The sequence below is a fragment of the Schistocerca gregaria genome, chromosome 9, assembly GCF_023897955.1.
Source record: "Schistocerca gregaria isolate iqSchGreg1 chromosome 9, iqSchGreg1.2, whole genome shotgun sequence".
NCBI lineage: Eukaryota > Metazoa > Arthropoda > Insecta > Orthoptera > Acrididae > Schistocerca > Schistocerca gregaria.
Genome location: NC_064928.1, coordinates 152,793,243 through 152,819,662, shown reverse-complemented (window position 1 = coordinate 152,819,662; position 26,420 = coordinate 152,793,243). Strand labels below are relative to the sequence as shown.

The following is a 26,420-nucleotide window of genomic DNA, read 5'->3' as shown; positions in this document are numbered from 1 at the left end:
TTTTTATTTCCTCTCCCTGAACTTTAATTACTACTCCAATTTTCTTTTCTTGGTTTCGTTTATTGCTTGCTCAGTGTAGAGATTGAATAACACTGGATTGAATAACACTGCTCCCCATCCATATACATTGCAGACCTGAAAAAAAAATTTGTGAACTCTCTTCCACGTCTAACTGAGGCCATTATCTACAGGCAATGTACACGGTAGTCTAGGGACTAATGTATTCTCAGTTGCTGCGATGTTGCTTCTGGATCAGAATACGTACGCGGTGGCGATAGGTTTCTGGGATTTCCTGGTAACGTCTGAGATACGACATTGTTGAAAATTCATTCTTTTCCTTTACGCGGAAGATAAAGGGGTGTTAGGACTTGGCTGTTTAGAAAACAGCCTCCCATTTGCGTTTTTTGAAATAGCACAACTCGTTTTGTTCGAAAACTGGACGTCATAACAAGTATAGACTTTGGTATAGGCTCCGCCGCAGCGGCGAGAGGTCGTTTGCCCCCTGGCATATTTAGGCTGCGCCTGCGGCTTCCCGGAAAACAAACAGCGACGGAGATGCGATGCAACTGGTAGAGACACGGAACGCGTGGGGCTTTAGATTCCGGGCGCACTCCGGCTGTTTGTTGCTTCTGCTTTAAAAGCCAGCCTGACAGCGCCGCTGTGTTTTTCAGGCTCTTCCTTGCTCTGGCTAAGAAGAGCAAAACCGATACCCTTTCGCCGGCTCATGATCCTTTCTCTGTTGTCTTCCGCGCAGTTGTGCAACGTTTGTTCCACTACCGTCCCATCATGTTCTTTGACTGTGCTACCTGAATACACAGCACTCCGTCGTTCTAGTAACTGAGCCGAAATATCACCGCTATTGCCAGGAGTAATGTAATGTGACTTAATTAATTCATGGGATGGCATTTTATTGACTTTATTATTACGTACCGCCTGTCCAGAAAGTTTCTAGACTGATTTTATCCCTTGCCGACAAGAGTGACGTCAGTGCAGTTGCTATGTTGTCGGTTGGACTGAAAATTACACATGTGCATTCGATCAGTCTGTTGTGAGCACGCAGTGTTAAGTAGTGGACGTGCGGCTGTAGTGCGTCATCATTGTTGTACAACAAATCGCAATGGGGCAAAATTTCGTAAGCATGTGTTCAAGCCATTCTACGCAATGGAAGAAAAAAGTGTCTGCAGACTGTGACACGCATAGCTTGATTGGTGAACAAAAACAGATACGCGTAGATGACTACCATCATTTGGTCGAAGCCGCGCGGGATTAGCCTAGCGGTCTAGGGCGCTGCAGTTATGGACTGTGCGGCTGGTCCCGGCGGAGGTTCCAGACCTCCCTCGGGTATCGGTATGTGCGTTTGTGCTTAGGATAATTTAGGTTAAGTAGTGTGTAAGCTTAGGGACTGATGACCTTAGCAGTTAAGTCCCATAAGACTTCACACACATTTGAACATATGATCGAAATGCGAAACACGGACAACTATTTCCTGGAAAAACTCTTCTGATGTGACAAATTTGACTTACTCCCGACAGATTCTGCTCAGTTACTTGTTACGAGACTTGGTGTTATCAATACGACCCTACACCAAAACGAGAAAGTGCCTGTAACTATTCGGGCAAGTCATCACTTTCACACACCATAAATAAGGTGCCCTAAGCGTCTTACCCCTATGGAAAATTCGTTCAAATGGCTCTAAGCACTATGGGAGTTAGCATCTGAGGTCATCAGACCCCTACACCTAGAACTACTTAAACCAAACTAACCTACGGACATCACACACATGTGAGGCAGGATTCGGCTGTAGCAGTTGCAAGGTTCGGGTATAAATTGCTCCAGGCATTTCACAGCTATGCTGGATCACACACACACACACACACACACACACACACACACACACACACACACACACATACACACAAAGCCATACTCTTACAGAAAGATAAGTGCCCACGACGAGTGAACCGAATACAAACATCGACATGCTATCAGAATGAGATTTTCACTCTACAGCGGAGTGTGCGCTGATATGAAACTTCCTGGCAGATTAAAACTGTGTGCCGGACCGAGACTCGAACTCGGGACCTTTGCCTTTCGCGGGCAAGTGCTCTGCCAACTGAGCTACTCAAGCACGACTCACGCGCTGTTCTCATAGCTTTACTTCTGCCAGTACGTCGCCTACTTCCTTCCCAACTTTACAGAAGCTCTCCTGCGAAACTTGCAGAACTAGCACTCCTGAAAGAAAGGACACTGCGGAGACATGGCATAGCCACAGCCTGGGGGATGTTTCCAGAATGACAGTTTCACTCTGCAGCGGAGTGTGCGCTGATATGAAACTTCCTGGCAGATTAAAACGGTGTGCCGGACCGAGACTCGAACTCGGGACCTTTGGGAAGGTAGGAGGCGAGGTACTGGCAGAAGTAAAGCTGTGATGACGGGGCGTGAGTCGTGCTTGGGTAGCTCAGCTGGTAGAGCACTTGCCCGCGAAAGGCGAAGGTCCCGAGTTCGAGTCTCGGTCCGGCACACAGTTTTAATCTGCCAGGAAGTTTCATACCGACATGCTATGATTTCTTCTTTAATACAGTAAGGAGCTTGTCCACAAGTCGTTGCTTCACAATCTCCATCCATGTCTTTCTGTCACTACCACTGTCGACATCCATCTTCACAACGTCACCCCACAGTTATGTCTCAGTTTACTTCTGGGTCTCTCTATTCCTCGTGTTCCATCCAATCTGTGTTGTATATGTAGCAGGAAAAGTCGAAGGATAAGCTACCGATTTTCTTACCAAGTAACCAGAGTAGATCACCTTTCCATTATACACTGAAGAGGCAAAGAAATTGGTACACCTGCCTAATATCGCGTAGAGCCTTCGCCAGCATGCAGAAGTGCCTCAACAGGACGTGGCATGGAGTCGACAAACGTCTGAAGTAATGCTGAAGGGAACTGAAACCATGAATCCTGCAGGGTGTTCTTAAATCCGTATGAGGACGAAGGGGTGGAGATTTCTTCTGAAGAGCGAGTGGCAAGGCATCGCTGATATGCTCAATATTGCTTATGTCAGGGGACTTTGGTGGCCAGCGAAAGTGTTTAAGCTCAGAAGAGTGTTTGTGGAACTACTCTGTAGCAATTCTCGACGTTTGGTGGGTCGCATTGACCTTCTGACATTGCCCAAGTCGGTCGGAATGCACAATGGACATGAACTTATGAACGTGATCAGACGAGATGCTTACGCACATGTCACCTGTCAGAGTAGTATCTAGACGTTCCAGGAGTCCCACGTCACTGCAAACTGCACACGCCCCACATCCTTTGAGAGCCTTCAGTAGCTTAAACAGTTCCCTACTGACATGCAGGGTCCAAGCGTTGATGAGGTTGTCTCCGTACACGTCCATCCCCTTGATACAATTGGAAACATGTTTCCAGTCATTAACAGTCCAACGTCGGCCCAGGCGAGGCGCAAAGCGTAAAGGGTAAACGAGTGGACCTTCGGCCCCGTAAACCCATATCGATGATGTTTCGTTGAGTGGTTCATACGTTGAAACTTGATGATGGCCCAGCATTGAAATTTGTGCAGTTTGCGGAAGGTTTGCGCTTCTGTCACGTTGAACGATTCTTTTCAGTCGTTGTTGGTACCGTTATTGCAGGATCATTTTCCGCCCACAGCGATGTCGGAGGTCTGATGTTTTACCGTGGTCCTGATGTCCACGGTACACTCGTGAAAAGGTCGTACAGGAAAATCCCCACTTCATCGCTACATCGGACACGCTGTGTCCCATCGCTCGTGCGCCGACTGTAACAAAGCTTCAGATACAAACAACGACCAGAACTGCGGTGGATCTGATATTGCCCTCAAGTCTTCGAACGAAGCACTTGAGAATTCACAACATCCAGAAACAGATGGCTCCAGTACGCCAAAAGCGATAATTTTTAGAGTTGTATTGGGGCCTGAAAATGGCATACCGAATTGCCGAAACTGCTAGTGAAAACAAAACACCTTCTCAATGTGCATGGCTGTTTGGCGAATATCTTTGTCAAATAATTAAACAATAATACACTTGCGTCCATACGGTTTTATGTAGACAGTGTAGATTTCACAAGATATGAAACGAAAAAATAAATTTATAATGCTATTTTAAACCACTTTACTAAACACAGACCGTCACGACGCGCCTCAGGGAGGTGTTTTACACGACACAAGGGAATTCCGGACATGGCTGCCACGCGTTCCTCTCCAAACGTGTTTTACAGGCACGGTGATTGCAACAAATAATCGCACACATTCAATTCGTAATGCAAAGTTTCAACGTAAAAATCTCATTTTACGCAACTGCTCCGAAGCATTTAGCTTTGCGTACTTAAAAATGTAAATTAATTAATTACCGATACATGATTGGTTTTTTAGGTGACTGCTAGCCCGGTTTTTACGTGCGAAGAGTGCAAATCATAAACCTGATTGGCATATTTGTTACGGAATTAGGTGTGGGTGCGTGTGCGTGCGTGAGTGTACGCGATTTGTTACTCTCGTATTTGAATTGTAATTGCGTCATTTAGGGTTATTATGAGATAACAAGGTATCAGATAGATTATATAATGGTAAGACAGAGATTTAGGAACCAATTTTTAAATTGTAAGACATTTTCAGGGGCAGATGTGGACTCTGACCACAAGCTATTGGTTATGAACTGCAGATTAAAATTGAAGAAGCTGCAAAAAAGGTGGGAATTTAAGGAGATAGGACCTGGATAAACTGAAAGAAGCAGAGGTTGTGCAGAGTTTCAGGGAGAGCATAAGAGAACAATTGACAGCAGTGGGGGAAATAAGTACGGTAGAAGAAGAACGAGTAGCTCTGAGGGATGAAGTAGTGAAGGCACCAGATGATCAAGTAGGGAAAAAGACGAGGGCTTGTAGAAATCCTTGGGTAACAGGAGATATATTGAATTTAATTGATGAAAGGAGGAAACAGAAAAACGCAGTAAATGAAGCAGGCAAAAAGGAATACAAACGTCTCAAAAATGAGATCGACAGGAAGTGCAAAATGGCTAAGCGGCTGTAAGGATGTAGCGGCTTATCTCTCTAGGGGTAAGATAGATACTGCCTGCAGGAAACTTAAAGAGACCTTTGGAGAAAAGAGAACCACTTGTATGAATATCAAGAGCTCAGATGGAAACCCACTCCTAATCAAAGAAGGCAAAGCAGAAAGGTGCAAGGAGTATATAGAGGGTCTATACAAGGGCAATGTACTTAAGGACAATATTATAGAAATGGAAGAGAATGTAGATGAAGATGAAATGGGAGATACGATACTGCGTGAAGAGTTTGACAGAGCACTGAAAGACCTGAGCCGAAACAAGGGTCCGGGAGTAAACAACATTTCATTAGAACTACTGACGGCCTTGGGAGAGCCAATTCTGACAAAACTCTACCATCTGGAGAGCAAGATGTATGAGACAGGCGAAATACCCTCAGACTTCAAGAAGAGTGTAATAATCCAAATCCGAAAGAAAGCAGGTGCTGATAGATGTGAAAATTACCGAACTATCAGTTTAATAAGTCACAGCTGCAAAATACTAACGCGAATTCTTTACAGATGAATGGAAAAACTGGTAGACGCCGACCTTGGGGAAGATCAGTTTGGATTCCGTAGAAATATTGGAACACGTGAGTCAATACTGACCTTACGACTTATCTTAGAAGAAAGATTAAGGAAAGGCAAACCTACGCTTCTAGCATTTGTAGACTTAAAGAAAGCTTTTGACAATGTTGACTGGAATACTCTCTTTCAAATTCTAACGGTGGCAGAGGTAAAATACAGGCAGCGAAAGACAATTTACAATTTGTACAGAAACCAGATGGCAGTTATAAGAGTCGAGGGACATGAAAGCGAAGTAGTGGTTGGGAAGGGAGTGAGACAGGGTTGTAGCCTCTCCCAGACGCTATTCAATCTGTATATTGAGCGAGCAGTAAAGGAAACAAAAGAAAAATTCGGAGTAGGTATTAAAATCCTTGGAGAAGAAATAAAAACTTTGAGGTTCGACGATGACATTGTAATTCGGTCAGAGACAGCAAAGGACTTGGAAGAGCAGTTGAACGGAATGGACAGTGTCTTGAAAGACGGATATAAGATGAACATCAACAAAAGCAAAACGAGGATAATGGAATGTAGTCGAATTAAGTTGGGTGATGCTGAGGGAATTAGATTAGGAAATGAGACACTTAAAGTAGTAAAGGAGTTTTGCTATTTGGGGAGCAAAATAACTGATGATGGTCGAAGTAGAGAGGATATAAAATGTAGACTGGCAATGGCAAGGAAAGCGTTTTTGAAGAAGAGAAATTTGTTAACATCGAGTATAGATTTAAGTGTCAGGAAGTCGTTTCTGAAAGTATTTGTATGGAGTGTAGCCATGTATGGAAGTGAAACATGGACAATAAATAGTTTGGACAGGAAGAGAATAGAAGACTTCTAAATGTGGTGTTACAGAAGAATGCTGAAGATTAGGTGGGTAGATCACATAACTAATGAGGAGGTATTGAATAGAATTGGGGAGAAGAGGAGTTTGTGGTACAAGTTGACGAGAAGAAGGGATCGGTTGGTAGGACATGTTCTGAGGAATCAAGGGATCACAAATTTAGCATTGGAGGGCAGCGTGGAGGGTAAAAATAGTAGAGGGAGACCAAGAGATGAATACACTAAGCAGATTCAGAAGGATGTAGGTTGCAGTAGGTACTGGGAGATGAAGAAACGTGCACAGGGTAGGGTAGCATGGAGAGCTGCATCAAACCAGTTTCAGGACTGAAGACCACAACAACAACAACTTGAGATTAATTCGTTTACAGCAGAAGCTTCTGTTTGTGGTTTTGTCGAGTGACGTGGCTTATTCATGGAAATTGCCTCTGTTGTTTTGGTCTTAAGTTCAAAGACTGCTTTGATGCTCTTCCTGTTAATCTATCGTGTGAAAGAAACATCGTCCCTGTATAGAGCTGTAGTAGCGTTGGTCAGTTAAGATCAGGTTCTCATTCAAAATGGTAAAAAGTTCGGCAGTTTAGTTATTCTTATTTTTGAAGTTAATTGTGTCCAGAATGTTGGGACTAAAGGGTCCTTTAATCAGTGCCCTAACAAAGTTTCTGCAGCCCATTGTTCGAAGCAGTGTCACGGCCGCCGTGGGACTCTCTCAGCTGGAAACGCTCGGTTCGTGCCGTGACGCACATTGAAAAAATGATTTATATTGAAGAACGCATGCAAACATATTCGCTGAAAAGGCTGACGAAGAACGAGTACAGGCTGCCGAATGCAACATATCCAGCTCAGCCAGGTCAGATTTTATCGCCAAGAGGAAAGAGGGAATTGCTCTCCAGGAACAATTCGAGTTAGAGGAAGAGTTGTTATACCGTCCTGGAACATATTTCATGACTTTTTGGAGACACCTTGTAATTGATGTCTTGTTTTCCTTTGTCTTACTGTTGGGTAATACAGTCGCACATTACCTAAAAGACAGTTTGAAGTTTTCCACCGTGGTTGTTTTTGACTAGTTACTGATGTAGGCCTTGCACGTCCTTTTCAAGAGCAGTAGTGTCGATGCATTAAACAAATATCCGATTAAAAAAACGACGGACATAGCACACACAAGCAAAGCGACGGAAATCCAGCAAGTGAAGGGGCACGCTTAAAATGGCCTGCAAGGCCGAAATTAGCCAATCGTGCAAGACGTAACGAAGTGAATAATTTGTCAAAAACAGCCGAGGTGCAAAACTTCAAACGGTCCTTCAAGTATCTGATAGACGAGGACGTGATGATGCAGAAAAGTAATACCTCCGAATATTTTGTATGAAAATTATTAGAGTTTTCCAAATAAAACAAATGTTATTAACATTCTACATCTTCACTCTTCACGTCTATATATTTATTTCTCAAGATAGTTACGCCGGTGACAAACACGCTTCTCCCAAAGGGGACCAGATTGTTTATGCCGTCACTGTAGAATGTTTTGACTTTGATGAGGCCACAACCTCAGCTATGCTTGCACCGCTTCATCACTATGAAAGTGAAGTCCTAGAAGTTGTTCTGCAAGTTTTGGAAACAGATGAAAATCTGATGGTACCAAATTCGCACTGTATGGAGGATCATGGACAACGTCGCAGTGTTGCAGATGTTGCCACGCTCATGTGTCTGGCATTTTTATTTTGAAGGAGAGGGTTCTCTGTGTGAGGATGAACTCTTAGAATCCGAAACTCGACTGTAGCACGTTGTTCCTCGTTCACCGACATTGTTCCGTTACATACTGGCATATTACCCGCTACGATTCGGTGCTCTCTAGCGGCTGAGGACTGCAAATATATAGACATGAATTATAAAGATGTAGAATGTTAATACCGTATGTTTTATTTAAAAAAGCCTTAAGAGTCTTACATAAAAAATTAGGAGACGTTACTGTTAAGTACTCCTTCGTACATTCTTCAATTTGTAAATTTTTCACAACTATGTTACCGTACATATTTTTTAAATAACTGAATACTCATGATTTCTGGACATGCCTCATAGATGGGAGAATGTTGAAGTTCTTTGCTAGAGACCAAGAGAAAACACCGGTATTACGAACTGAAGGGAATTCGGGGAATGACATAAGGAAAATGTATTAAAAGTATTGGCAGCGGTGAATTTGGACAACCATCACCTGTGTAATGGAATGGCGACAGTGGAAATTTCTGCCGTGCCGGGACTCGAAACTGGATTTCCCACTTATCGCGAGCTGTCGCCTTTCCATCTGGCTACGCGAGGACGACTCACAGCCGGATACAAACTTCCAAATGTCATCAACCGTGTGTCTACATCCTGTACTCGAACATGCGTTATGTATATTTGAGCTCAGCGGTGACATTTAACCTGAAAGTCGCTTGCCCAGTATCGGCGGATAAATACGATATTGCACAGCCTGTGTTACTCAGAAATACGATGCAAAGTTCATTTCCATGTCCTAAGGTAATTTGCATCGTGCTTCTGGTCAGCGCAGGCGCTGCAATACCGTATAAAGAAAAATGCTGGATCAACGGCGGAGGTGAAACTCATAACGGGTAAATATGCCTAGACGAGGTTTTTATCGAATAGCGGACGTGCAGTAATTGATGATGCCGGCTATGATGTTCCGTAAGATCAGTTGCAGCGCTGAAGCTATTTCGGTAATAAAGTCACGGTCCTAATGCTGGGTGCGGCATTCCGTGTCACGTTTGTTTGGCGAGTAGCGACCCTGCGGACGAGTGAAAATACCGGGTCAAGTGGCTGTTGTCTGTCTGCGTTACTGCGGGCCATTCTTCTGTCAGCTGAGGCGCCTGTGTCGTGGGCTCTCCTCGTCAGGAGGGCAACGTCCAGGCAAGGTCTCTGCCACGTTTGCTTTTCTAAAGGTCAATGGTACGCCGCAGTATCTTCTTCTTGCAAATCTGAATGGTATGGCAGATGAAGTAAGCCACATAAGACGCTCATATGGTGAAACATATCCAATGCACAGACCATTGGAAATTAAATGCTTACGTAAGAAGAAAAGCCACAAAAGAGACTTACAAGATAAGATATATTACGAAAATGGATGAATGTACATCTGCATGTATGCATGTACGAACGTATGATTCCCATCTCTTCGTCAACGACACTTGGCCGATTTCAAACAAACTTGTCGCACTTACGAAACAGTGTCTGAAAAGAATCGCTGTCTGAATATGAACCACCTACCAAACGGATTAGTGGGGGGGGGGGATTTGAAATAATACTGCCGGCCGCGGTGGTCTAGCGGTTCAGGCGCTCAGTCCGGAACCGCGCGACTGCTACGGTCGCAGGTTCGAATCCTGCCTGGGGCATGGATGTGTATGATGTCCTTAGGTTAGTTAGGTTTAATTAGTTCTAAGTTCTAGGGGACTGATGACAACACATGTTAAGTCCCATAGTGCTCAGAGCCATTTGAACCATTTTTTTTGGAAATAGTACTATACCCCATGAAGAGCGAATACTCACACCTCAGTTTTCCTGTATTTGAGAATTGAGACATGCAACAAACTTTAAACGCAATTTCAAACTTCAGAGTAAATGTCTTGGGTTGCGAAATTATTTAGTTACACTGTCGCATTTCACCTTTTCTGGAGCATCGTGACATTGTGTAAACGCCGCTGGATATGAAACCCATCCGTCATAAAGCCACGTGTTACATATCCAGCTACTTTTACACAATCCTATGTTGCCTTAAAAGGCGTGAAATGGGTCGCTAATACACTGAATAGCTAAAGAAACTGGTACACCTACCTAATATCGTGCAGCGACGCCACGAGCACACAGAAGTGCAGCAACACGACGTGGCATGTACTCGACTAATGTCTGAAGTAGTGCTGGAATGAACTGACACCATGAATCGTGCAGGGCTGTCCATAAATCCGTAAGAATAATTGGGGTGGAGATCTCTTCTGAACAACACGTTGCAAAGCCTCTCAGATAATGTTCATGTTCAAATTTGTGTGAAATCTTGTTTCAAATGGCTCTGAGCACTATGGGACTCTACTGCTGTGGTCATTAGTCCCCTATAATTTAGAATTACTTAAACCTAACGACATCACACACATCCATGCCCGAGGCAGGATTCGAACCTGCAGCCGTAGCAGTCGCACGGCTCCGGACTGCGCGCCTAGAACCGCGAAACCACCGCGGCCGGCTGTGAAATCTTATGGGACTTAACTGCTAAGGTCATCAGTCCCTAAGCTTACACATTACTTTACCTAAATTATCCTAAGGACAAACACACATAACCATAACCGAAGAAGGAACCAGCTGCATAGTCCATGACTGCATCGCCTCAGACCGCTAGGCTAATCCCGCGCGGCAGATAATGTTCATGTCAGGAGAATTTGGTTCCAGTACGAGGGGGTGGAGATCTCTTCTGAAAAGGACGTATCAAGAAATCCCAGATATGCTCAATAATGTTCATGTCAGGGGAGCTTGTGGCCAGCGAAAGTGTTTAAATTCAGAGAAGTTTTTCTGGAGCCCCTCTGGTGTCCCAAGGTCCTTCTGGAATTGTCGAAGTCCTTCGGAATGCACAGTGGACATGAATGTATGCAGGTGATCAGAGAGAATGATTACGTACGTTTCATCTGTCAGAGTCGTATTTAGGAATATCAGGGATCCCATATAAATCCACCTGCACACGCCCCACACCATTAAAGAGCCTCTACCAGCTTCAACAGTCCCCTTCTGACATGCAGGGTCTATGGTTTCATGAGATTGTCTCCATTTCCGTTCACGCCCATCCACTCCATACAACTTGAAAGTAGACTCGTCCAATCAGGCAACCAATTTCCAGTCATCAATAGTCCGTTGCTGAAGCTGACCGATCTAACAGCTGCGTCAGATCCTTTTTGTCTTCTCTGCCTGTTTACATATCTCTGTATTTGAATACGCATGTCTATACCAGTTTCTTTCGCGCTTCTGTCGGTAATAACGGAAATCAGAGTTTGCACGGAAGAATATGTAGCTTTTCTTTCTCCGCGCGCTCTTTGTGAGTGGAGTAATAGAGAATTAGTGTAAATGTGCATCTATTAACTCACCGCCATATACCTAAGAGTGACTTGCCATGTAGATACAGATGAAAGCAAAATGGCGCTACCCAAAACCAGTGACGAGGCAACTGCCGTATACCAAGGACCATAGATCACAGGGGTGAAGGGCGGTTGTCAGTATGTATAGAAACGAGCAGATGTGCAACTGATGAGCAACTGAGCGCCCAAATGAACCGAGAGGATACTAACAGCGCCTCTTCAGCAGGTGCCTGGTTCGTGCACTCATACAGACTACTATTCATAGGCGCGGAGGCTGGAATTTACACACCAGTACCGAAACTGGATCTCTACGGAGGCAACAGGTGGCCCTTTCAGATGAATCACGCTCTCTGTTCTATCAGACTGAAAGCAAACACCCTGTAACAACCACCGAAAGGGTCCGGGCCAGAAGATGGTTCAAATGGCTCTGAGCACTATGGGACAAACGTCTGAGGTCATCAGTCCCCTAAGCTTAGAACTACATAAACATAAACCAACTTAAGTACGTCACACACATCCAGGCACGCGGCAGGATTCGAACCTGCGACCGTAGCGGTTGCTCGGTTCCAGACTGAAGCGCCTAGAAACGCTCGGCCACAGCGGCCGGCCCGCGTCAAAGGAACGAGCGTTATGGTATGGGGAATGTGTCTGTGGCATTCCCTGAGTGATCTCGCCATTCTGTAAGGCATTCTGGAAGGTATTCAGCTATCATTTGGGACCAGCTTGGGTCTTTCACCGTACGATTCTTGCATCTTTAACGATCTGAAGTAAGACATGCGCAGAAAAAATGGTTCAAATGGTTCTGAGTACTATGGGACTGAACTTCTGAGGTCATCATTGCCCTAGAACTTAGAACTACTTAAACATAACTAACCTAAGGACATCACACATCCATGCCGAGGCAGGATTCGAACTTGCGACCGTAGCGTTCGCGCAGTTCCAGACTGAAGCGCACAGAACCGCTCGGTCGTCCCGGCCGGCGACATGCGTGGACGTCGGTTTTCTGTCGGCCGAAGAAGTACAATTGTGGGCGTATCTGCATATCCGTCACGGGCTGACTACATTCTACGAATGTCTCCTCTCACAGTGGGTTAATTGTTATCCGCATCTAGTGATTACTTTTGAGTAAATCTGTTCGGTGCCCACATTGTGATGATTCTTTGGTTTTCATTTGACTGCTCTAGTTGAAACGTCCCCTTAGAAAAATTTATACAAGACTGTGCTTAAGCTGACACACAATATTTTTTAGCGCAACGCAATCTGACTTTCAAAAATCCCTACAAAAGAATAGCCCTGACTAACATTAACCTATACGTTTCACAAATCACTTACCTCACAAAAATCTTGGTTACTCGAACTACTGCAATACAGCGAGCGCCACTACTGCCAGCTAAATAAAAGATTCAAACTACGGAAGGCACTAACTACTGATAGGTATAGTTAGCAAATGAAAGATTTTAATAGAGAACAAACAGTGTATTTACCTTAATAGTCAAAATATATATGGTAGTTCATGACATCCAGTCTTACAAATTACAAAACTCCGCCATTTCTCTCCCCACGTCCACCACTGCTGACGGCTCACCTCCAACTGCGCAACGCTACCCGCTGTTAGCATCCAGCTGCCGCTGCCCAACACTATAATGGCGAGTATTACAACAATGCCAACCAGCCATAGACTGCACACGGCACAGCCAGTGATTTTCAAACAGAGCGCTACGTGGCGGCGGCGTCACCAATAAAAAAAACCTAAGCAGCCTACTTACATAGTACCTAAGTTTGCTTATACGTACTAATATTCAGGGTTGTTTTAGTTAGCCTCTGTATGTGGAAAGGTCTTATTGGCAATATTGAATGTTTGCTTCGTCTTCCAAGTAGGTACGGCATCTGCTGACATAGACCGCGTGAATGTAATGTGGCTGTGAGGGTCCTTTACAAAGTGGTGACTGCATTGTCGCCGCTAGGCTGTAATATCGTCGTCATTCAAATCTTAGCCTGAATGATTCTGTACCATTGGCACATTCAGTACGATTATTGGTGAGGAACTTTGAAGCGTTGTGTACTACGTGTTTGTATTTGCGTCAGATTAGGAACCTGTAATGATTACTAACGCTGTTCGGAATCAAATTATATGTAGCAAAGACACACTGAGTCTCAGCTTCGTCTATGATAGGAAAAAAAGGCCGAAATAACTAATTAAAATTTCTCTTCGTGCAAATTTTAATTCATTACTTTGACCTGTATTCACTATCAACGATAAACTGTTTGGAAATTATAGCGATGAGACGCAGTGGCTGTAACTTCCTGTAAAGAATATCGTGCCGTAACTCCTTTGCCGGCGAAGTGCAAGAGCTCGACATTGCACGGCCTAGACAAGTCGTTGGAAGTGTCCGCAGTAAAAATAAGCCATGCTGCCTCTATGACCGTTCATAATTGCTAAAGTGTTGCCGGTGCAGGATCTTTTGCGCAAACTGACCTTTCGACTATGTCCCATAATTGTTCGATGAGAATCATGTGGGGTGATACAGATGGGCATATCATTCGCTCGAACTGTCCAGGAGGTTTTTCAAAAACGGTTCAAATGGCTCTGAGCACTACGGGACTTAACTTCTGAGGTCATCAGTCCCCTAGACTTAGAACTACTTAAACCTAACTAACCTAAGGACATCACACACATCCATGCCCGAGGCAGGATTCAAACCTGCGACCGTAGGTGTCGCGCGGTTCCAGACTGTAGCGCCTAGAACCGCTCGGCCACACCGATCGGCCAGGAGGTTTTTGAAACCAATGGCGAACAACTGTGGCCGCTGCATTGTCACCCATAAAAAATAGTTGTTTGGGAAACAAACGTCCTGGAATGGCTGTAAATTGTCACCAAGTAGCCGAACATAACCATTTACCCTCAATAATCGGTCGAATTGGACCGTAACACTGAGTCCGTTCCGTGTAAACATAGCCCACACCATTATAGAGCCACGACCAGCTTGCGCAATGTCTTGTTGACAGCTTAGATCAATAGCTTCGTGGGGTTTGCCAAACTCGACGCTTACTGTAATCTCCCATCAACTGAAATCGGGGCTCATTTGATCAGGCCGCGGTTTTCCAGTAGTCTAACTTAACGCTACATTCCGCCTCACCGTTCTAACGGATACGTTCATTGTACGTACCACATTGATGTCTACCGTTATCTCACACAGGGTTGCTTGTCTGTTAGCACTGATAACTCTACCCAAACGTCGCTGCTCTCCGTTTTTAAGTGAAGGATGTCACGCACTGCGTTGTACACGGTGAGACCCAATGCCTTAAATTTTGTATTTTCGGCACACCCTTGAGACCGGGGGTCCCGGATGACTGAATTTCCTGACAATTTGCGAAATGGAATGTCCCATGTGTCTACCTCCAACTATAATTCCGTGTTCAAAGTCGGTTAATACCCTTCGTACCGCCATAACCATGCCTGAAGCATTTCCCCATGAATCACTGAGTTCAAGCGATACCCTCTGCAATGGACTGCCCTTTTGTACGTTGTGTATGCGATACTATCGCCATGTATATTATCCCATGACTTTTGTCACGTCATGGTATAATTTATTGTTAATCTAATTGTCACTCGTTTTCTTTGTAGAGTGAGCTGGACTGAAAATATTTTAACTTTCTCCAAAGTAATTAAATACAGTGTGTAGTTTTTATTTATTAGTTGCTGCGTGAAATAACAGACACTTGGTTGTGCTTTCTTCTACGTTTTAGTATTGTTTGGAGTTGGGCAACGTCCGACACGGCGGAAAATTATCAGCGGCAATCAGTTACCTATTCCAGGATCCCAGACAAGATTTTATGCTGATAATTTCGCAGGGGATTTCTATTTTAGATACGACTTCCGGCTTTCAGTCTGCAACAAATTATTTATTTTTTAATATAGCAGTGTGATGTCCGGAATTAAAAAAAAAAAGGGTGAATATAGGTGAAGGGAAGTGGTTCTATTTTTACTGGAATGAACTTATTGATGGACATCACAAAAATTTATTTTACCTATATTTTTTTTTTTTTACTCATCGAGGAAGACAACACAACACATATAAAAGAAATCATCACACTAATATTATTTACAGAATGATCGTTTCACAAGACACTTTCTAGCTCGACTGACTCTTAAGACTGAACAAGACTCGACTGACTCTACTCTCTCTCTGGACCACAGCCTCTTCACGTCCCTCTGGACCAGAGATTTCAACTCGATTAGCACGCCGATTATTTAATTAATCGTACAGCCGCTGGGCGCGCGCTTGGCGCGTCATTTAAATGGGGTTAAACGCACACCGCGCGAGAGGCGTGGGCTAGCGGTGTCTTACAGGTATCGCCACAGCAGCCACAAATGGTATAAATCGTTTTGCCCTGTGCATTACGCCTTGTAAATTAGCGGATGCGACACTTTACCGCACACACACAGGCTATAAGCACTTCACTTGCTCACTCTTTTGCTGATAAATTCGTGCTGTAGGGGCTGATGAATAGCGCAGACTGATATCAGTACTAATAGCGTCATAGTTACTACCGACAGCTCGGAAAGCGCATCGAGGGTGCAGTTACGGCCAGGACAGGCTTTGTAACCATACATGTTGCAAGTGAGCGCGATTATTGCAGTCGGTTGAACAGAACGACCTGCATTTTGTGGTCGCTCGCCAAAAGTTCGCCGCCCGCGATACACACAACTCTCCGCAATATTTGCACTGTCGCACGTGAATGCCCATCGTGAACTGAGCGAGTGAAATCGACCGTTTGCTCGTTTCTCTCGAGCCAGTTAATGCGGGCTGTTCGTGTTCTGTTCTGGACAGGGACGTATATTTCAATTGTTCGCCTCGTTTAACAGAAGCACATTGATTTCCGGGTTTGTTGATGACTGTCAACTGATACTCGTTCCACGTTAGCTCCGTAGCAACTAATATGCTGGTAACCGGTTTCGCTACTAGGTACATCATGAAAAGCAGGATTATTCTAAATGATTGTCAATGTGGTTTCGTTTTTTTAAGTTTTAATTTTATTTTTTACATAGGGTGAGTGAAAAACGATATTTAAAACCCTACAGTCGAGAGACACTGTTGTGCACAGACGTGATACACATACCGTGTCGTCTGTTAACTCGTTCTGGGTTCGTTACCACGCCACTTGGAGCGCTGCAGCTATATCAGTCCATCATCTCGCTTTCTTACTGGCTGAAATTTTTGGTCTTCCATATTAGGTTTCGTTTCACAGTTAACAGAAATTGGTTTCATCATAGTGCACTTGAGCCCGCATCTCGTGGTCGTGCGGTAGCGTTCTCGCTTCCCACGCCCGGGATTTTCTCTGCATCGTGATGGCTGGGTGTTGTGTGATGTCCTTAGGTTAGTTAGGTTTAAGTAGTTCTAAGTTCTAGGGGACTGATGACCTAAGATGTTGAGTCCCATAATGCTCAGAGCCATTTGAACCATAGCGCACTTGTTATTACGACTTCTCGTGCGCTATATTACTTGTAATTTGATAGCTTTCTTCCGCAGCCATAATTCTGGGTAGGAAAACAATTTCAAATTTGCTTCTGTTTCATATACAGCCGAAGCTGCTTCCGATGCATGGTGTCCTGCAGACTTATGTGTATCTGTTATTCCTTACGAATCTGAGTGTGAACTGCTTAATTTCAATGCGACGTAAGTTATTGTTCGTATTCTACATTACTTTTGTTTGCATCCATTTTACATACTTCTCCAAGTTAACCCATTATAACTGTGTTGGTATTCATTATTATTATTATTATTATTATTATTATTATTATTATTTTAATAGCGAATGTCCCCATTGGACAATATGTAGGTGATATTCAATCTTTCTTGAGGGTCTTTCTTATTTTAGCAGTATTTCTCAATTTTTTTTCCCCCGAAGGCTTCCTTTCTTTCTTCAGTCCACTTTGGTCAATACAGTTATGGTTCTGTCTCTGGGGTAAACATCCACTTAACAATTTTACTTCTGAATGTATACCTGTCTGATGTGTTTGTTACGCCAAGTTTCGTTTTTATCGGATCCTTCTTAACTTCAGTGAGCCAGGCTACTAATGCTGTAAGTGATGCGTTTCCAGGTAATCTGTCTACGTGTCCATGGATCTTAAATGTCTCCTTCCTAGTCGCCTGTTGTGGCCGAGCGGTTCTAAGCGCTTCAGTTTAGAACCGTGCGACCGCTACGGTCGCCGGTTCGAATCCTGTCTCGGGCTTGGATGTGTGCGATGTACTTAGGTTAGTTAGGTTTAAGTGGTTCTAAGTTCTATGGGACTGATGACCTGAGATGTTAAGTCCCATAGTGCTCAGAGCCGTTTGAACCATTTTGTCTCCTTATGTCAGTTTCGTTATTTGGGTGGTTTGCAGTTTGTATCCATGTTGTGTCTATTTTTCTCTCCTTCTCTCAATTTTCATAATTTCTTATAAATCTAGTTTTCAGGTCAATGAGAGTGTTTCACTTGCATCTGTGACTGGCGGTTCGATTACTTTGCCGTAGTGTCTGATTTTAGTGTCTTTTGACAGGCATTTTTTGTCATGCAAGTATGAATACTTTCTTATTGTTCTGTTTTCCTTGCACGATGTGTTGTTCATTAGAGGATACAGGAGTGAGGATAAGAGCCTGTTCGTGAACATGGGACTCAGATATTAATTTAGCCTACATCCAATATAAAATATTAAAAAAATACATATTTTTGTTGAAGTACTGGCAGCGTCAGTTGCTAACGGTAGATCTGAATGTGGACATATATGTACAAAAGATTTCTAAATCTGTCGCTCTTTCATACAATGTCTATTCAGATATCGAGTGCTAGTCACAATTAAAGTTTGTAAATGTTACCCGAGTGTCAAACGCACAAAATGGACTTTGTGCATGAATGTTCGAACTTAAGTACACCCGCCGCTAGAGCTCCGGAGAGGGGATGCTTGCATCTCATTGGCGGCAGCGTAGTCGTCCAGGCAGCGCCCACGTGTTGTGGTGGCGGTTTCAGGAAACGCGGCGTAACTGGCGGCTCGAGTATTTGAAAGTGTAACCGACAGGATAGCGGCCGGAACCGCAATTATATCTTGCCACGGAATGAGTGTGTTATTCAACTTTAAATGGTGTTGCTTGCTGCCACTGAATGACATCTGTTTCACAGTGTCTTGCAGAGTACGGGCGTAGATTCTGTAGTCTTGGTGACCAGTGCATTATTTCTTGCGAAAGCTAAAAATACGACAGTCGCTGCGCGAAGATTTCCACATGTTGTTACCAGGTACTAGAAATAGTACATATTAGTAGTAGTCAATGAAAATTTTGGTGGCCTTCAGTAACTGCGAGAGCACAAAAAAAGGATGGCAACAAAGATAACGTAGGATACGTGCAACATACTTGCAGTGAATGCTTCACAAGCGGATTTGTAAGCTGTGACAAATAGACATGAGTCCACAGAATACCACGTGACTAAAACCAGTTTCTGTTTCTTAAGAAACAAAAACAGATGTGGATTCATTTAACCCACACAATATTACGGATGAGAGGAAGCATTAAGCACAATACGAGCAAAGTATTTACGTTGTGATTCAAAGAGTGCAATAATAATGTGGTCGTAATCAGGAACATAACTTCCACATGATAATAGTCTCACTGTCGAAATTACAATAGTAAGTTTTAAAAATAGATGCTCTTCACCACCAGATTACCAGACCCAAACGTAAAGTACAAATGAAAAATATTAACATGTACTAGTATTTCGAAAAGCAATAATACAGATTTCAGCGCCTTATTATTCGTATTCAGAGCTCACTGCCACGCCACTTGGAGCGCTGCTGCCGTTCTCTGTTAACGTGTCGTAACACAGGCCCTAGAATGTCTGATGTTTTGATATTCTGTGCTGTTGCGAGACCTAGCGGCGAGAAAGGCAGACGTCAGACTAATATTCGTTTTTAATTATTTTTCATAATAATTACTATATGTTTCCGTTGCAAGCATTCGTAAATAATCATGAGACGTGAATCATCGTGAAATAAATTTAGAAATTACTGGATGCCCGTGATTCAGAAATAATTACTATATGTTTACGTCGCAAGCATTCGTAAATAATCATGAGACATGAATTATCGTGAAATAAATTTAGGAACAACTGAATGCCTGTTATTCAGTGGCATAATCTACGAATTACTCATGAAGACATACTTTCGAATAGGCTTAAAATCGCAGCTTGATCAGCTGAAACCAAGAGAATGTAAACACGTATATTATGACATCTTGAGGGGTTGCATGTCAACAGATCGCCGGGAAGTTTTGAAGAATTACGTACCTTATGCACGATAAGCATACATTTCTGTAAAATGTAAAATCAGAAGCACGTTCAATCGTCTGTATTCCAAATTTTGTTTTACTTACGCTACCAGTTCCGTCATTTGACTACACCATCTTCAAGACGAATGCGGTCGTATAAATAAAACAAAATGTGAAATGTAGACAGCCAACCGGATTTCTCATTTAACATTTCGTGTTGAACACATGAAGTCCCTCAAGAGTCCTGTATGAAGCTGAACATACAGAGACTTGATATGTTTCTGCTGTTCGTTCTTATTACGATAGGCGTTTGGCTTGACATACAGCAATACTCTAAGGAGTCTACTGATTCACAGGCTGTTACATTTCACTTGACTTTCTGATACACGAATCGTTTTGTAAATATAGTTACTGTTGCTTCAAATGTGAATGTGCAGAAGATTCTTGCCGTTATGGCTCTGATGTAGCAACAACTGTCGCATTGGTTTCTTTCGTGTTGGGGAAAATTTATATTGCACTTGATTTTTTATTATCTCGTTTATGTGGTTTCAGCTGAAGCTGTGGTCACTTATTTGGTACTTTGAATGATGTAGATTTTGCATCCCTCATGAGTTTCCCATGTTGCATATTCATTGATTTCGCTGGAAACGTAATGAAAGAGAAAGTCACCTTTTTCAGCAGATGTAACACGTCCTTCTGCGAAATGTCAGATCTTCTGCTGTTTACTGGTCATTTTCCGTTCTTAAAAAGTAATTTTTTGGTTGGTTAAGTTGGGGAGGGGACCAAACAGCGAGGTCATCGGTCCAAAAAAGTAAATAACATTCTTCATCAAATGCCTGTATGTTACAACATAATCATAAATAAACTGGTCGTAATGTGGTGTTTCATACTTTCCAGGGTCCTTAGGAAACTAAAAACAGACAATTGTGGTGTATTTTTTTAAATTGCTGGTTTTCATGGCACTACATACCTATAGCAAAAAGCATGTTAGAAATCAATACAAACCACATTATTCGCATTAATGCGACGTCGCATAGAGAATTGTAACTTCCTGTCCACTAGAAGCGCTGCTATCGCAGAGTATGACAAAAATCAAGAGAAGTGACGTGACCGTGTGAGTCAGACTGTGGTAGCAAGCCTCGCAGTTAGAGAGGAGAACGATTAAACTATTTCGTACTGTGTCATTTCAGGGAGAAACTTGGAGAGAATAGTTATCGTCAAAGTAACATGAGCAACGAATTTTTAGTCTGTTATCAGTGTTGCTGTACGTTAAATATGAGTAAATCTTAATTCTTTCAGAAGAGGGTGTTTCATACTCAGCAAAATATTTGTATGATGTGAGGTACTTTGTTTTCATTCCGTTACAAGAAATTTCTCTAGAAAAACTCTCCAAGATTTGCTCATCATCGACTGTTGTTACATCTGTTACCGTCAGATGGCAGTTACAGAAGCGTTTACCAAACGACGGCCAGGGTAATAGGAGAGCGTTTTGTACTAGAGACTGTAATTTGCTTTTGGTTATCACTTCAAAAGAATGATATTACATTTTTTTTTTCATTTGCAGGAACATGTCCGTAGTAACTGTTGAAATCTCTTCGCCGATTTGCCGTACCACGCCGTTACAGAAAATCAAAATGGCACAGCCAGTGCGACAATGAGGCAGAACGGAGCCCGTAGAGAATTCTTGTCTATGGTTAGTTGTAGGCCTAAACGTTTAGGATGTAAAAGAATACAACACTCTACTTTGATCTCAAAAAGTATAAGTACATTTCCTTGGAAGGGTATGGTCAAACAGACATTTAAAAGATTAATTCTTTTCGCTCTATGCACAAATATAAAAGCTATGTTACTGCAGTCATATTTTAACATCTATTCCATTCATTAAACTATTTAAATTAATGAAGTTAGTACATAGATTGAAATAAGGCCTTCAACTTTATGAGATCAAATTAAACAAAAGAATCATACTTAATACCAAACTGAACGTATGAAAATAAATACCACAATCGCATTGATAAGGATTTAAAAAATTATCGTTCTGTAATTAATGAATACCAGATCTTTATCGTACGAGCATAGGTCATTAGCCACCATGACACGTAGTTACTGCGTTTACGTATCTTTATCTTCAATGGTTTTCTGCCTCACGAGAGCCAACCCCACACTACTCTATAAGTGGTTTGAAAAAGTCAGTCCCTCCCCTCGTGTCCCAAAGAAAATAAATCTTTACTGTCTTTTGAAGTAAATGAATTAGAACGACAACATTTTACTATCAGATCAAACACCAATAATTGGTACCTACACTGTTATATATGTTGCATATAGAACCTACTTCAAGAAAATCTAGTAGCGTATATAACGAAACAAATAAGCTTACCTTATTCTCTTCCGTTTCTCGTTTTTCTGTAGTCAAATTTCGCAATGACAAGATAACTTTATATTTCATTCTCTTAATATCTACCACTGTTGTTAAACAGCAGTGTTGGATCCCATTTGTCCACAAAAACTGGCAAACAAACAATGGAGAAAGAATAACACGTTGTACAACAATACAAGGCAGCAACCTTCACTCTAGAGGCTTGTATCAAAAGTACTGAAAGAAAATCAAATTGGCTGTAGAAGGAATGACGACTGTAATAGCAGACTTACAAAAATAAATACAGTATCCATCCATTAGATACTTATTGCTAATAAGCAGAAGCCTGTTCTAATTGATTGGGTTTTACGAGCTCGGACATGATTAGCGAATTCGCCTGTAAATTTTGTGATGTTGTCGACTTAGGACACATAGTGTAGGGTGTGGCCATCGTCCACTTTTAGAAATGAGCTAAAGTTATTACCAGTCATTGTAGATTTGGACACCACCGCCTTTCTATTTGACAGCAAACAGACTAACTGCTATATGTAATACCACAGATTTTGTACATACGGGCCGTGTATATCCTATCGCACAGGGCCAGTAACATTTGATAACTCTTGCCACGTGGCTAATCCGGTACTGGGCGCAGCCATTAATAATGTACAGCATCATACGATCTCTTCAGACCGAAAATGAACTTATGTTTGCAGTGATAAATATGGAGGAGCTCAAATGACAGATCCTAATTAAATACGAGATTTGGAACTTTAATAGTGGCAACTATTTATTTATAGCTCGTAAAAAATAGATACGTGTTTCAAAGTTTTGCTGACCTTCAAAGTAGCCACCAGCATTGTGTACAACCCGTTGCCAGCGATGTGGAAGTCGTAAGATAGTCTTAGCAGTGCGTTGTGTTGACACTTCGAGCTGCGCGGTCGATTGCACGACAAATTTGTAGCAGTTCTGAAGTGAATGTTGTGAAGTGTTTCCTTCAGTTGAGAAATCGATTTGAACTTATGGGGGCTTCAGTCAGGGGAGAGCTGTACGTGGTATAGCACTTAGCAGCCCCATCAGTCAAACAAATCAGTAACAGCTTGCACTGTATGTGCTTGAGAGTTGTCCTGAAAAATGATGGTCATCACTTCTGTCTCTATACTGTTCATCTTTCGGAACACAACCTATGACCATCTTTGGGACAGAAGTGGTGGACACTTTCTGTAGGACCTGACCATCATTTTCAAGGACAAATGCTCAAGCGCGTACAATGCAAGCTGTTACTTGTAACCGTAGGCTTCCGCGGCCGTTGTCAATGTCACACACCCTGAGGAAGGTTCCTTTCAGATTACGCTGATACTATAGCTCCCTACTTAGCACTCATATACAACCGCTCGCTCACCGATAGATCTGTACCTACAGATTGGAAAATTGCGCAGGTCGCACCAGTGTTTAAGAAGGGTAGTAGGAGTAATCCATTTAACTACAGACCTATATCATTGACGTCGGTTTGCAGTAGGGTTTTGGAGCATGTACTGTATTCAAACATTATGAATCACCTCGAGGGGAACGATCTATTGACACGTAATCAGCATGGCTTCAGAAAACATCGCTCTTGTGCAACGCAGCTAGCTCTTTATTCGCACGAAGTAATGGCCGCTATCGACAGGGGATCTCAAGTTGATTCCGTATTTCCAGATTTCCGGAAAGCTTTTGACACCGTTCCTCATAAGCGACTTCTAATCAAGCTGGGGAGCTATGGGGTATCGTCTCAGTTGTGCGACTGGATTCGTGATTTCCTATCAGGAAGGTCGCAGTTCGTGGTAATAGACGGAAAATCATCGAGTAAAACTGAAGTGATATCAGGTGTTCCCCAGGGAAGCGTCCTGGGACCTCTACTGTTCCTGATCTATATAAATGACCTGGGTGACAATCTGAGCAGTTCTCTTAGACTGTTCGCAGATGATGCTGCAATTTACCGTCTAGTAAGGTCATCCGAAGACCAGTATCAGTTGCAAAGCGATTTAGAAAAGATTGCTGTATGGTGCGTCAGGTGGCAGTTGACGCTAAATAACGAAAAGTGTGAGATGATCCACATGAGTTCCAAAAGAAATCGTTGGAATTCGATTACTCGATAAATAGTACAATTCTCAAGGCTGTCAATTCAACTAAGTACCTGGGTGTTAAAATTACGAACAACTTCAGTTGGAAGGACCACATAGATAATATTGTCGGGAAGGCGAGCCGAAGGTTGCGTTTCATTGGCAGGACACTTAGAAGATGCAACAAGTCCACTAAAGAGACAGCTTACACTACACTCGTTCGTCCTCTGTTACAATATTGCTGCGCGGTGTGGGATCCTTACCAGGTGGGATTGACGGAGGACATCGAAAGGGTGCAAAAAAGGGCAGCTCGTTTTGTATTATCACGTTATAGAGGAGAGAGTGTGGCAGATATGATACACGAGTTTTTCGTCGCGGCGAGACCTTTTTACGAAATTTCAGTCACCAACTTTCTCTTCCGAATGCGAAAATATTTTGTTGAGCCCAACCTACATAGGTAGGAATGATCATCAACATAAAATAAGAGAAATCAGAGCTCGAACAGAAAGGTTTAGGTATTCGTTTTTCCCGCTCGCTGTTCGGGAGTGGAACAGTAGAGAGATAGTATGATTGTGGTTCGATGAACCCTCTGCCAAGCACTTAAATGTGAATTGCAGAGTAGTCATGTAGATGTAGATGTCATGTAGATGTAGAATAGGGAGAAGACAGGATGTTCAAGTTCAGTCTGCAGATTTCCGAGCGGTGAGGAGCAAATGCGAAAAGAGAAATTCCCAGCGAAGACTGGTGGATGACTTGGATCAGCGCCAAACAATGTCGCAGGGCGTCTTCGAGAGGCGCGGATTCTGAGACTCGATTGGACGCTTGCAGCAGGACGTTTATGGAATTCAAGGGTTTGATTAACAGTATTTATTAGGAATCAAACTAATTACTACCTTGAACTCTAATTCTAAACCCTAGAAAAATCGAAGGAGGCGACTGGTTGCGCAACAGAAGTCAGTGTCTGAATCCAAGGGGGAGGGCGCTAACAGAAGTAGCTACCTCTAGGAGCATGATAAGTACACACTTGGGAGCAGCACTCCAAGGGGGAAAAGCGGGCACGTCGGAGCTTACCGAGGCTGCCCAAGAGCGACACGGATTAGCCGGCTCGGCGATCTCGCTGGGAACTCCCCACCAAATACAAAAACTTGGGGTTTTAAAGACCCGTGGCGGCGCTCTATTTCTCCCATCCTACGGTCGACCCACTAACCCGTCGGCACTTAATCAGCTTCGGACAATCTGACGAGTCGCTCTGTAACTCCAGGGCGCGTCTGTCCAACCACATTCAGGTTCTCCCCCTACTCGGTAGGTGGGGATGCTTGTAGACTTTACATTAGCAGACTCCAAGTTTGGTATCAACAGCGTTCAGCAGAAACCTCACCGTCACTGCCACTTCTACTATGGCCAGCAACACAAGTGTCTTACATCAGTTGGCTCCGCCCTTCTTTGGGTGGGGGCTACTGTAGTAGTGTTCGAACCCCCTGACGTTGCCGATCTCAGGAGCAAGTATGAAGCTTGCTGCCTCTGCTAACACCTGCCCTTTCGTGGCCATCTTCCACTTTGACGTTTTATAACAGCGTCTAGACGGTGGATGAAGTTACCAAGTGATTCTCTGAAGTGAGACTACTGCACTGTGATAGCTGCCCAGATCGTCTGAAATTTGCATGGCTCTGCTGCTGCTCTTTATCTGCGGTAACCTAAACGCTACCACTTTTGCCTGCTATCTGCACTGTGCCTCTGATTTCCTTCCTTGGAATGCTCTTGATGACTCCCAATAGTCATAAGCGTAACAACGTACAAGTCATTAAGCCATGAATATATGACACCAATCACCGAAATCAGACTCACCTAAGCGACAGTAGCAACTCAGTCGCTGCAGATAGTCTACGGCGCCGGCAAAGTCAGTGCGTCATCACAGCAGGCAACCACCAAGAGGAGAGCTTGCCCCGTGTCTCGGTCCCTGAAACGATCCAGAAAAAACGCAAAATATTAATAAAGTGAACATAAAATTTTTTAAACCTGGAAATAGAGTGGGGCAGGGAGATGAAATGTCTCCATTATTATGTTATTCAAATGCCTTTTGAAGAAAACAGCACGACAATGGGAA

The 26,420-nt window shown here is 43.2% G+C and overlaps 1 protein-coding gene across 3 annotated transcripts in view; it reads right to left on the bottom strand.

The window, feature by feature from the left end:
- The window catches only part of LOC126291838 (connectin-like), a 678,893-nt gene that overhangs the window by 100,144 nt on the left and 552,329 nt on the right, over window positions 1–26,420 (bottom strand). For all 3 annotated transcript variants that reach the window (XM_049985551.1, XM_049985552.1, XM_049985550.1), the window contains one exon: window positions 26,162–26,273. The gene's annotated coding sequence lies outside the window, so the exon portion shown is untranslated. The remainder of the gene's footprint in view (window positions 1–26,161; window positions 26,274–26,420) is intronic.